Source organism: Heliconius melpomene, chromosome 13 (assembly GCF_056956725.1).
Source record: "Heliconius melpomene rosina isolate 202511_hmr_F chromosome 13, ASM5695672v1, whole genome shotgun sequence".
In the NCBI taxonomy this organism is placed as follows: domain Eukaryota; kingdom Metazoa; phylum Arthropoda; class Insecta; order Lepidoptera; family Nymphalidae; genus Heliconius; species Heliconius melpomene.
The window spans coordinates 15,074,529-15,086,888 of NC_140401.1; the positions used below are offsets into that span (position 1 = coordinate 15,074,529).

At 30.7% G+C, this 12,360-nt stretch overlaps 1 protein-coding gene across 4 annotated transcripts in view; it reads right to left on the minus strand.

The window, feature by feature from the left end:
* Sox102F (transcription factor Sox102F) overlaps positions 1-12,360 on the minus strand; it is a 235,113-nt gene that overhangs the window by 160,145 nt on the left and 62,608 nt on the right. For all 4 annotated transcript variants that reach the window (XM_085195736.1, XM_085195738.1, XM_085195734.1 and 1 more), the window contains one exon: positions 8,970-9,066. The gene's annotated coding sequence lies outside the window, so the exon portion shown is untranslated. The remainder of the gene's footprint in view (positions 1-8,969; positions 9,067-12,360) is intronic.

Below are 12,360 nucleotides of genomic sequence, written 5' to 3' on the forward strand. Positions count from 1 at the left end.
ACACTGAGTGAAACGAGCACTTAGAGAAACCAAAACAAATTCTAAAAAGAAGGATCAAATAGGTATCTATATCTATTTTCTTTGAGCATCACGCTGTATTAAGTGTTCGGGTACTCCGTCCCCTACAACACATTGCGGAACTTAACGCCGCATGTTGTTTTGTTACGATACAGAGCTGTGAAATGAAAATAACTGATGTGTTGTGGAGTCCTTTGGGGGAGGCCTGTACTGCTTGATATATCAAACAGTGGGTTGAAAAAGCTGATGATGATGATGATGATAGTAAAAATAATTTTTACTATGCCTACTTGATTTCCGCCATTTTCTGGTCAGATCAGGAAAAATACAACTCTTATGATAAAACACTCTGTATTTCCATTTAAATTCAAAACCATTGTCTTCATTAAGAATTTGTCAATTATGTCACAATACCGTCCTGGTCAATATAAATTCTAATATAACATTCTAAACGTTATGTAAAGTATTAGTATATTTGTTTAAGAAATCAAACAAAAACTTTTATTATATGGCCAATCAAATTTAAATTAATTATCGACTACATTTTTATTGCTAACCTGATTAGGATGAATGCTATGTATATCGGTATTAGGTAATTATTTAAGTGTCTTTTCGTAACATCCGGACATAAAGTTACCTTATTTTGTGGAATTGGGTAATAAAATTTATATAGATATTTACATTATATTATATTATTAAAATAATGTGAATAGAACAAGATTGTGCCTTTTTATGTAATTTTTGGATTTTTCCCAATTATGCTCATTTTAATACATTTTTGATATATAATTCATATGTAATAGATTTATAGTTGAATATAATTTAAGAAAATGGTCTGAAGAAAGAATGCGACATTTTGGTGAGATGGGTGAAAATAATAGAAAAAATAGTAATCTTTCATTAGATTTCCTATAAATACTCTACAAGCTTTAGTTACCATACTCACAAAGTTCTATATTCCTTTGTAAACACCTATATAAAATTAATTTCAAATCTACAATTATTCTTTTATACAAAAAGATAGAACAAAAAATGATTAAACTTTAATTAATCAAATAATTGAGAGCAGCAATTACAAGTGGCATTTAGCAGAAGGGCAAACATTGTTATTGTAATTAGAACGGCGAGCAACAATAGATTACCTTTTACGTTGTAATAATCGTAGATCGAGGTTGCGGCGTATTTGCATATTATATATGGTCATGCAAGAGTGCCCCTTTCAAGCTTGGGTCTGTAAAGACGACGAGTGTAGGTTCGATTCTCACTTCGAGGAATGTAATATCATTAAGGTAAGATCTAGTGTTAGTTTAGCAATATACAATCTCAACAAATTTAAAGGAAAGTGGCAAACGGTGAGTTTTAGCTACGGTTTTTACCTGCTCGGTGTATGCGAAATAAACGTAGAGTAAAAAAATCTAAAAGAATAAAAAAAAATATAATAATAACTTTCTCCAAAACAAAAAGCAACAAAGAAATACACGATTCAATTATCTATAAAACTTTTCAAAAATTCCCATAGCATTCGGTGTCAAGGCCGCCATCAGCTGCAAGGGGCCGGCCGCTTAGAGAAGTTTGATTTGCATAATCTTTATTTAATTGTTTATAAGTTTTAAAGTTGATTTCAAAACTCATGCCTTATCTCATAACTCTCGAACACCTGTCCGAGCCATAGCTGTACTATGGACAGGTTATAGTTTAGTGAACACATTTTGATTGGAAATTACTTATTGGATGAATAAAAGTATGGGATTTTTTTTGCCTATACGTATATGTATGTTTTCTAACTGTTTTTCTTGCCATTTCTATGATATGTTTGTTTAATATTTATATTTTTGATGATTTTGCATGTGATTAAAATTTTATTTATGATTAAAAGTTTTTTTACAGCTTTACAAAAATCGTATAGTTGAAGAAAAGCTGTAAATCAAATGTTATAATTCTTGTAGCATGGTTGTGTTAGCATATATTAATTTATGTAGATTTGGTACTCACGAAATATAATTAATAGCAAATATGTGAAAATTTATTATATTATCATAACAGTTCGATATAATATTTGACTTCCCAATGCAAAACCACGATATAAGCTTGTATGTACTGACGAGATATCCTGAGATAAGATTTGGCGCAACCATTCAACTGGACGCCAGTTTGCATTGTTATGAAATACTTCGAACTAAACGTTTTAACTTTAACAGTTAAATATATGAAACTGAGTTCTAAGTTAACCGAATAAGTTATATTCTTGCAGTTAAAGGTCTAACCTTTATGGTTAATATATAGATATTGTCATTGTGAAAAATTGATTTATGTTGCATATCTATTAAATGTTGTATTGTTAGAAGGAATGTAGGCAGGGCTGGGGTGTGAGGCCAATGAAATCTTTAACCTGTTGTTATCGATACCACTTTGGGATGCTTGATAAGAAGTCATTTATAGAATTATTAAAGGTTATTTCTGTATTATTATTTCAGAAGTAATACTAAGGTAAATAAGCTATATTAGAGTAGGATATATCAAACAAAGAAGTAATAAACATAATTAAATATTTATAAGGTGCATATTTTTCATAGAGAAGATGCTATTGGTTTTGTAATTGTAAAATAGATTTAAAGAATGCAATGAAGATCTATTTGAAGAAATTAAAAGTAAAGAGGCCATTTTGGTGTTGTGGTACAGAGTTTACAGCGACTACTAGTAAGAGCGACGGTTGTAGAAATTAGTCCACTCACAGGAATATTTTTTTTCGGTTCTTCGCTTTGGTAATAAGACAAACGCGGCTTTCAATCCACCTTCTCATCATCCCATGCCTCAATTCTTGGTCTCTCGAGCTCTCCTGCTACATGCGGGATATAGTCCGTAGCTAACAAAATAAGTAAAGAAATCCTAACTTCCTACTAACTAAGCTATTCTGTATGTCTTTTAAAATACAACATTAACTTTTTATTACCCAACTTAGCTATATGAAACTATTATAATGAAAATTGTAAACAAGATATTCTCTGTAAAACATATGAACAGGTTCATTTGAAGCGATATTACCTATCGCTGTTACCGATTAATTATTATGTGATCGGGACGATCGATCATAGGCGAGGCGCCAGTCTGATAGGTTCTTACATGAATAAATTAAAATCGATTTTTTTATTAAATCGATTATTACTATACTTTAGTCATTGTTTTAAATCGATAATGACAGTTGCGTGTTTAGGTGGTAGCTGTATTTGGTATATATTGTATACATATACAATTATACATGTATAAATATATTTACAATATACACAAATCAATGAAACCAGTGAAAGTTGCTAAATTTGAATTCTACAATGTTATACACTTTCATAACACGTCCTTCAAAATAATATGTTTTATTGAATTCTATACTATCTTTATGTTTAAGGTATGATTAGATATTATTTTTTAACTTCACGCTAAATCCCGCGTACCATGTAGACGGAGGGAACCTTTCTTTCGAGGTATTAAGGAACTCAAAGCCGCACTTAGCCTTGTTACCAGCACGGGAAAATGAAAGTATTAAATATTTCTTTACTCTGAGTGGAAATCGAATCTGTAACCGTGGCGTCCAGATACAACCACTGCGCCGTGACGGCCTCTGATATTAAATAAATTAGCATATTTGTAATAAAATATTTTAGATTACATCACGTGGTTACGATTGTTGGTGATTCCCACAATGAATTATGTTCGGATGAAGTAGAGCAAGTTGTCGTATGACTATTGTTTATACAGAGTGTTTATTTAACTCGTTGAGTTCCACTACTCTCTATGCAATGTCTAGAAAATTGAGAGAAAAGTAAAAAACGAAGTCCTCAACACTAGTTTCTTTTTATTTCTTCACGCTGTATCCCGCACACAACAGGGTAGGCAGAGGGAACCTCGTGTTCCTCGTGTTGACACTCCGTTCCCCACCTTCTGCCGAATTCAAGAGGCATTACGTGCATTTAGTAAATATATTGTATTCTACAATAACTTGAATTACCCAATAAGAAAGAAAAACAATTTAAAATGTTTATTTATTTATATACATACACCTTTATTTTTTGCCGAAAACTCACAATTTCTCTAGGAAATACAATGAGCGAAACAAAAAAACCTAGTTAATTATATATCTTCATATTCTAAAATATGTAAAACTATTTTTGTACAACATAAATAGTAAATTCCACACACCCTCTATAACGTACAAGTCTACCCACAGTCCACTCGATCACGAGAGTGGACGTCCCTTGCGAAACTACAAACAATCGCGATCTGCAACCTGTAAGCTCTTAAATAACATGCCTCGTTTATATTTGTTCGATATTTAATATATTATTTAGTATAATATTTTAATATTAATTATGTGTAGGTATATGAACTACAAGTAGTAGACATTTACACTTAACTACAGTACAAAATTTAGTACTTTGTTTATTTTCTCTCATTTACCAGAATCCAATGAAATTTAAAGCTATGTTTGTAAATGTAATAAGTATGCCTATACATACATACAAATATAAAATAGCACTTCAGTTTCTATTAAATTAAGAATAATTATTTAGGATTATGCTGTATATACATAATGTAGAGAGAGAGAGAGAGAGAGAGAGAGAGAGAGAGAGAGAGAGAGAGAGAGAGAGAGAGAGAGAGAGAGAGAGAGAGAGAGAGAGAGAGAGCACTTAGTGTTAAATAGTGTCAACCAAATTTTCCGATCATTGCTCAAAACTTTATATGATAAGTGGCGGTACTGAATGCCACGATTTTTTTTTCAAGAGCCAAGAAATGTCTTAAAATTAATATCATCATTACACAAAACTAAATAAAACTACCTTATTGATTTTGACACAGAGTAAGAATCGAACTCATAACCATTGTGTTACTAGGCGAAGATGTTCCACTTCGTCTCGATGGCGAAATAAGTGTTTTAAAAATATTTTTTCAAACATTGATTACGTGTTAGCCGATCACATCAACTCAGTTTAATTTTTTGCACGTTTAATAATTAATTATACTTTTCAAGTCTTTCGACACACGCGTGTTGAAGTATCTTGTGTAATGAATATACTTATATTATATGTGGAACGTAAGTTCAAATACTGTAATCGTTTGCTTTTTGCAAATATGTATATATATATATATTGTTTTTTGAAGCCGTCTAGGTGTAGCGATACAGCGTTTAATTGTAATCACGCCGGTTGTGCCTTTAATTCCCATTTGGAGGAATAAATTATGAAAAAAGAAAAAATAATAAGATATTAACTAACTGCCATCTTAAAATATGTGTTGTACTTTGGTATTCATTATTCATTTAAAATGTTGTATACTTGTATTAAAATATATATTAAAATAAATTATAATATCTTACAAGATATTAGTTATCAAAAGTATAATATTGGTACACAGACGGCTGTACTACGGCTAGTATTTTTTGAAGGATTTTTTAACGAAGTTGCGGGCAGTAACTAGTATGAAATATTCATAATAAATTTTATACATATTTAGATTTGGATTGTTAAATATTATTTCTATTCAAATAAAATAACAGCTATTTTTCATCTTTAATAAATCATAAATTTATGTTTTTATTAAAATGATCATGTCAATATAATATGCATAGCATTATACATATTTTATTTTATTAGAATGTTAAATATATATTCGGAACAATAAATACATCAAAACACTCTATAACTCTTTAAATAATATCTTTAGATATTTTTATTTCAACAACAATAAAAAATGTTGAAAATAAAAATATAAGTACCCACTTCTATATTATGATAATACAATCCTCATACAATTTGTAAGACAGTCTAATTCACACAACAATCGCTTGTAATTTGAAAAGTCATGTCTATTTATATCTCTCATACATACATTTTCTTCAAAAAAATTCCACAATAGAGCCATAACACGGATTTGGGTATATTCAAAGTATACAATAAGTACTATATGTTCTTGTAGTCCAAGCGCTGGCTACAAATTGACCTTTATTTTGTACCGTTAAATGATGAATCTATAGACCGATTTCTTTTACTTTTTTTAAATGCCCAGTCAGTGGTAAACCAGTTACATTTCACTCAATCCAAACATTTATTGTATTGATGAAATGTTTGCTGTATTGTGTTTTGCAGATCATTCTAATTTATATTTTCACCAAAAAATGTTTTATATTTTACGACTTTATGTCCTAAAGCTTTTCTGCCATCACAGAGTGGCGAAACTCAACACTGCGCTTCAAAAATAAATTATTTCTTTGAAATAGTAGTAAATCGCAGATGCAGTACGCCTTGCTACACAAACTTCAGAAAAAAAACTATTCAATCATCAATCTTTTAAGTAGTCTTCTTCTAATAAGCACAAAAGTATAAGTTAACAATTGCTATATTTCCAATACAAACATTACACATACGAACTCTATTTTTAATTAATTAAAAAATCAAGCAGTTTCATCATTATTTATATATAAAAACTTATAAGTGTTAATTATGATAGTAAAAAATTGATTTAAAAGAAATTAATTAGTTTAATAAAATATGAAACACGGTCATTATTCACAGCCGGGCCCCCAGCTACACCGATTGTACGGCTATTGGTACATCGTGATTGACAGATGATGTTTCTATCGAATACGATCAACCTTTTGATTTTGATCGTAAATCATTCAAACATTAGCTCCTATATTAACACAGTATTGCATAATTACCCAATAATACTTGTATGTGTTATATACTAGTTACAGCACGTAGCATTGTCTGTATTATTTTTAGATTTCCGAAAAAAATAAAAAAAATCAATATTTTCAATCTTATTCAAAATTTATTTTAATTACTATTATTATCAAACAATTCAAATTATTAACAACTCAATCTTAGGGCCTTTATTTAGTAAGTCACTTCGTTCTATTTACTCTTTCTGTCCAATGTTCGAAATATTTTGTGTTGGGTGGTGGAACTCAACGCCGCGTACTTATAAATATATTATTTCCAAACACTAGTCGAAATGGATTCAATAATTGCAACTCGTGACGAGACAGTGTAAGCACTCAACGCATAAATCCTCGGAAAATTCGGCGGTAAGTGGAGAACGGAGTTTCTTAACACTAGGTTCCCTCTGCCTACCCTACTATATACGTGATACAGTGTGAAGTTGAAGTATATTAGGTACTATAAAGCACCATTCGCAATCATTGGCTAATAGTGACTAATTGTTATGTAAATTTTCTCCGCTCTTACAATGTTAGCTTCATGTTATTCAGAAACAACATGAATACAATTTTAAGTTATTTAAAGGGCACTTGATTTTCTCCTTGTTTTAAACTAAAATTGTTCTCGAAGTGTCGCAACAGCGCCTTCATGGCTAGTTCGATTAGTCTAGCTGACATTCTCGCTTAGTAAATAAATAAAATATTAACATATAATTTGTGGACATATTATAGAAAATTTCATTACAAAAAGTTCAAAATAGTACGCAAGAATGAATTTTATTCAATTTTTTAATTTTCTCGTTCGTATAAAGCGCGGTGTTGAGTTACGCAACGTAATTTTTTGAAATTTAAGTGGAAAGTGGAGAACAGAGTGTCTTAACAATCCGTCTGTAACCTGCAGTAAGCGGGATACAGCGTGATGTTTAAAAAGCGTTTTTAGAAAACGTGAATGATCAGTCAAAATTTGCTCCATATTTGACATTGGAAAAAGCATTGTCATGAAGACATTCACTTTAGAAAAAACTCGAACAACATAGCAATTCAATAAAAAAATACATACAATTAAGATTCCAGCTAAACTATACTATGAATATATGAATAAAATATATATTTAATTCAAAATTACAAATAAGCGAAATTGAAACTTTCAATTATAATATAAATATTTTATATACATTTTTACTCTTACATAAGATATAAGACTCGATAAGTAAATCATATCTAAATAACGTGAGCTTTACAACTTTCAAAAGCCCGGGGGCTGTATGTTACGATCATCTTATAAATTTACTTTGTAAATAGCAATCATCTAAGTGCGTACTCATCTTTGGTACTTCAATATTAGACAATTGCACAATATGTCCACACTTAATACAATGAAATTGTAGACAAAAAAAAGAATAAAAAATATAATTTATTCTTAGATTATTTGTATTTTATATTTAAATATAAATAAAAAAATAAATGAAATTTTATCATTGTTATTACCAAAAAACAATATTTTGTAAAAAATATTTATAAATACGATATCAAATAAATTAGTTTTGTTAACTTAACACTGGGTTCTCTATATGCCTAAAAAGCTGCAAAGCTATGGCATGAAGTTATTGCTTTTTTTATGTATGTACGAGTTTGTATATTAATTCTACTTTGGTTTTTTTAAAATATAATTCATAGTGGCGTTACGTGAAACGTGACGAAGCAAACAATCGACTCTCCAATTCTAAAAGAAAGTTGACAGTTTGTAAATAGTACGCAGGTATTTGGTGTATGACATTTATTGTTTTTAAATTGTTCATAAATTTGATAGTTTAATATAGAAGTGACATTAGTTGAGAAAGTGAAAACGTCAAAATAAACAGTGTTTTATAAATAAACACTTAGACTCTATGTTATTGTAGATATATTTTATTGTTATAGTAATATTTCTAATGGTTGTTGAGAATTGACTTGTAATTTCGTTTGTATTATGCAAAAAGTATCTAAAATGTAAAAAATATTTCAAATAAAATAAAAAAAAATCTTGTATTAATATAGCAAGGTATGTAGCGGTAACTTAGTGTTAAGACACTACGTTTGGTACTTATCGCTTACCAATGATAAAGTTTATCATCAAACTTTATCATCAGCTAAAATAAAGTGCCTCTATATTCGTTTGCCAAGTTTACTAATCTACGGCTAACGTAATAGGAACCTCGATTATTTGTTATATTTAGGGCCCATATAAAAAAAAAATCATACGTACCTCAGAAATTAATTCATCCCTTATACTCTCATGTCAACAACACGCTGTATAAATAAGTCCGAATGCGCGATTGACATGATTGCACTATTTGTTCTACCTGAAACAAAATATATTTTTTATAAATAAAAATATCACGAAGCCGTCGAGGCGCAGTGGCACAAGCGTGTGCCTGTAGACGCGGCGGTTGTGAATTCGATTCCTAGTCAGGGAAATGAAATGTTTCATATTATCACTTCTTTGTTCTGGTATCAAGGCAAAGCGTGACCTGAATTTCCGCCCTTAAAACGTAATGCCTCGAGAATTTAACGGAAAGTGGAGTACAGAGACTAGTTTTCCCCTATTTATGGTTACTAGAAAATATTGCATTATTAAACGATATATTTGTAATAATACACAAAAGAATGCTTTTATTGTTTTTTTATATAAGCTTATCATCTCTGACATCATTAAATACTGCCTTATGCATTAGTAGAAAAAGAAAAAAAGTAGTGATTTAGCACTAACTAGTCTCTGCTTTCTCCGCAAAATACCAAACTAAAAGCTAGTCACCAAAACCCACATGTTCGCCCATAATCAAATTACTTAACCATTTATGAATATGCATGCCCAATACAAATATCTAAGTAAATAGCTAACACGGTGGGCTCCGGCCATTGTCCAGTGCCTTTTGTTTGCCACTTTCACAATTAGGACGTTCACATATGTTAGACGAAAACGTCTTGTGCCCACGTATTGCTTACGGTATTGAGTTATTCGATTTTAGGGTTCCGTACGTATTTAATTACTTTTAGATACTACATCTTCTTCTAAAAACTACTACCTTTACTTTAACTATAGTACTTGCTCTAATTTAGTAGTTATAATATTCTTTTTTTTATTTCTGTTAATTTTACAAATTTTGCTTGGTGTCCATGATATCCGAAATGTGAATGAAGTAATAGTTATATACTACTACTAGGCTTCAACGGTTATATGTAAAAAACTGTAAATTATCAATTCTTAAAACAAACTACGGTATTTTATTATTTCCAAACATAAAAGAAACTAAATGTTATGCTTAAAATAAATTTATTCATCCTAATAATAGCTATCAAAAGCTCTCAGACATTTAGTGCTTCTAAGCTCATCCAAAAGTCTAGACTCTAGACTCTTGAACTAGTCACAATAAATTTAAAAACAAATAACGACTAAGCAATCCAACCGTTGACCGACAAATTAGACACCGTTAAAGTTTAACGGAACGCAAAAATCGTGTCAGTATGTAACTTTTATGATGTGAAGAGTTGGAGAAATGGCAGTGGCCAGGGTCACTGGGGGTTACCCGCGGGGGGTCCCTCGGTTTGCGTAAGCCTAAGTACTTCCCTATTATTGGCTTTATAGTAATTTAATGTAACGTTAATAGTTGAATTACCTTTTAGCGTAGTGAAGAAGTTATTAATTATAAATTATTATTCTGGGTTTAATGGAGACGAGGACAAATTTTTGGATTAAAAATTTCATTTTTTCAGTCTGTAAGTGTTGCTTTGGATTCTACTATTTACACGTTATATTATTTACATAAAACATACAGTCAATAAAGATATTTGAAGATATTTATTAAGACATGCTGTAGCTCAGAACAGGACTTAGAAAATTGGTAAAATGGCTGGACATTCAAAATCTATTTCAAAATTAATTTAGCTGTTTTTTTTTTAATTACTACGTCTTTTTTCTTCATAGAAAGTACTCGTCATACATAAATGACCTACGTACAGATATATGAAATAACAAACAGGAAATGGCAGTGGCGCGGGTCAGTTTAGGGTTACCTGCGGGTGGTCCTGGCTTGGGCAATTATTTGATTAATCACGCGTCGTCGGTTAAATGCTAATAAGCGTTTGATATACTTATCTATCTATGTTTGAAATTACAATTATTATAAATATTTTTTTTACTAAGTAGTATTAATTTTTTTTCTATTCTTATATAAAAAATATATCTTTTCTATTTTATTAGCCTATTTTTTAAGAAATGTCTTAATAGGAACGAAGTATCTTAATACCTAAAAGATATCTCGCAACTATATCATAATAGACTGACTTGTTTTAAATATACGTTTTTATAAAAAAACATTATCAAGTAAACTATAATTTATGCTTAAAAATATAAAAGAATATAAGATATTTTTTATCTGATACATTCTAAAGTAGAGGTCAGGAACTATTGTCTCATATAAAAAAGTATAAAAAAATTTTTAAGTTAAACGGTTTTATATTGCAGATAAATGTACTAAAAGCTAAAAAATAATTTCATAGAAATTATGATTACTAAAATTTAATCGTGGGGCACGTCCAATATCTACAATTGAAAGACATAGCGTGAGACTTCACCCACCTAGTGGTAAGTAGCAAGTGTCCCCACGATTTTATTTTAGTAATCATAATTTCTATGAAATTATTTTTTAGCTTTTAGTACATTTATCTGCAATATAAAACCGTTTAACTTAAAATTTTTTTTATACTTTTTTATTTTTAAGTTTTTAGTTTTTATTTCTCATGCTATTCAATTCGTTGAAATGAGGCTCGATGTCTCATTATTGCAAGGTTAATGGAGAATGTTACGAACGACCCCCCCAGAGGTCCAATAGAGGGACAAGGCTATGTACAACAAGATGTGCCTGAATCTTGAGGGGAAAACGCTAACGACATATCATTTTTATCCACCTAGTGCCATACAGTTCTCGGCGCGCTTTTACCTTTTACCTTGGGTGGTACCCCTAGCGACGTATCATTTTTAGGCACCCTATAGCCACACAGTCCTCGACAGGATACCAGATCTTGACTTAGGTGGGAGATTCATATTGTAATTGTGTATAGTATACTGTATTATACTTACCAAGCCCTTTATTTTGATACCCATATTGATGGGATTGAAAACTACATTATCCGCCATTTTGTAGCAGTGGCCATCTTTGATTTTGATTTTGTATAGTGCACTGAATTCTACTTGACAAGCCCTTTCATTTGATACCCATATTGATGGGATCGAAAAAACTAACTTGTCCGCCATCTTGTAGCGGCGGCCATCTTGGATTTTGATTTTGTATAGTCCACTGAATTCTGCTTGACAAGCCCTTTCATTTGATACCCGTATTGATAGGATTGAAAAAAACTAACTTGTCCGCCATCTTATAGTGGCGGCCATCTTGGATTTTGATTTTGTATAGTCCACTGAATTCTACTTGACAAGCCCTTTCATTTGATATCCATATTGATGGGATTGAAAAAAACTAAGTTGTCCGCCATCTTGTAGCGGCGGCCATCTTGGATTCACAATAATATTGAATATGGATAATTGTATTGTCACCAGAATCAAAGGCGTATACCAAATTTCAGATCAATCGGTTAACGGG